The following is a 2,016-nucleotide window of genomic DNA, read 5'->3' on the forward strand; positions in this document are numbered from 1 at the left end:
CGCGGAAACCCAACGGAGGATGCCCATCAAATTATAGCACGAATTATCAGTTCCGCAGAGGGAATTCAGCGTTGCAGCTAACCCAAACTCGACAAAATTCCACTTTTGAATTCAAAATAAATTGATTATCGATAAAACGAAAGAGCGGGCCCGATGCCTCTGTGCATGTAAACTGATCTGTTGCTTCTCGTGATGAAACGGACAAGCTTCCATCCCTTATGCTTGTGGTGAAAGATAAGTGTGTGGCCAACTGAGGGTTTTTTTTACCATAATAGTCATTTGCTCTACATTCCAATGTTTCTGGGTTCAGGGACCTCTGTTGACAATAATGCAATATTAGTCGCTGAATCGTCTCAGTATGGGACGATTTCTATGTCTTTGAGGTCGAAAAGCTGCATCCATGCATACGTCCTTCAGGTAAAACCAGGCTATAAAATTATGAGTTAGGAGCTAATGGGTAGTAGGCATATAGAATAGCATTACAAATGTCTTCTTCTTTAAAATGCTAAACTTTGATTCATTTTTTTCAAATTGCTTATATGGACTAAAAATATAATATAAAGAGATTTTTTATGAAATACGTGCATGCACTTTCAAAATAAGTGAAAAAAAATAATTTATTATTTTTAAGTCCGTGAGGTGATCCATAACACAAAGTATCGTATATAATTAAATGAATATGGTGTTTTCGGTCACTATATATTTCAGATCTTTCATCACAGACGTTGGAATCCAGCACAGAATGTTTATGCTAGCCTTTTCCGCTAATTGTAAAGGCCATGCATACATTAAAAAAGCTGCATATGCTAAGGCAATACCATTAATCAGGATGATATTGATACTGAGATAATATGATTAAACATCGACGTGTGATAGTCTTTATAATATAAATAATATTTGAAATGATATAATATAAACAAAAAACCACAGAAATACGATCATGAATGTAATGGCGATGTTGATTATAACGATAATGATACTTTAATCATTAAAGAAATAATGAATATAACAATACTAACGCCGATATTAACAATTTATAAAAAAAAATAGTTATAACAAAAGACCATGCGAATGGTTTGAATGAGGATGACAAAAATAACCACAGAGATGACTGAATGGCAACAATGTTGAAACAAGTAAAATCATAACGATGACAATGATTGTGATAAATACTAGTAAATATGCATACCACATAAGGTGGAGAAGTTTGCGCCTATCTCAGTTCTGCTACCGATAACGAGGAGTTTATTGAAAATGTCAGAAATTCTATGGCCTGGATCAATAGTTTTGTCCGAAGCTTCAGAGCTAACAAAAAAATGTAAATAGGCCTATGCCAAGGAAAAAAACTGCAGTTTTCATCCGCCAATCTTCATCAAAGTTTTTTTGGATGTACTTCGTTATAAAATGCAATTGACAATGCATTTTTTTATGTTCGATTGCCGAACATCGTACAATTCACTATACATCTTCAGAAATAAAAATACTACCACGTCAAATTTGGAATTAATGAAAGAGCATATTAAGCTCTTCTATATGATTATGATGCCGTTGGCATCAAAGTATATTTCAGGTGAAAAAAATATTTTCATGCCGAATGTATTCTATGGTTTGTTATTATATTTTCAAACGTCGTTTCATAGAAATGAAATAAATTTAAATCTAAGATTCATATTACGTTTTCTATCATGACGAGTCACCACTGAACAAGTAATCGTAATCTGAAATGTTTGTGTTGAGAAGTAACTAGCACAAATATGAAAAGTTTTCGTTAAGCTTCTGGCCTCAACTGTATAAATATATATATATATATATATATATATATATATATATATATATATATACATAACTGTTGTAATTGTAAGTTTTAAAATTATCAAAAAAAATTTTCAACGTTATTTTCTGCTTCTTCATCGATGACCTGATGATTGCTTCCTAAGCATGAAACTGGCAGTAGCCGTGTTGATTTAACTATCCTACCTCGGATTATTCATATATATTCAATATTAAGACGTCAAG

This window comes from Lytechinus variegatus, chromosome 5 (genome assembly GCF_018143015.1).
Source record: "Lytechinus variegatus isolate NC3 chromosome 5, Lvar_3.0, whole genome shotgun sequence".
NCBI lineage: Eukaryota > Metazoa > Echinodermata > Echinoidea > Temnopleuroida > Toxopneustidae > Lytechinus > Lytechinus variegatus.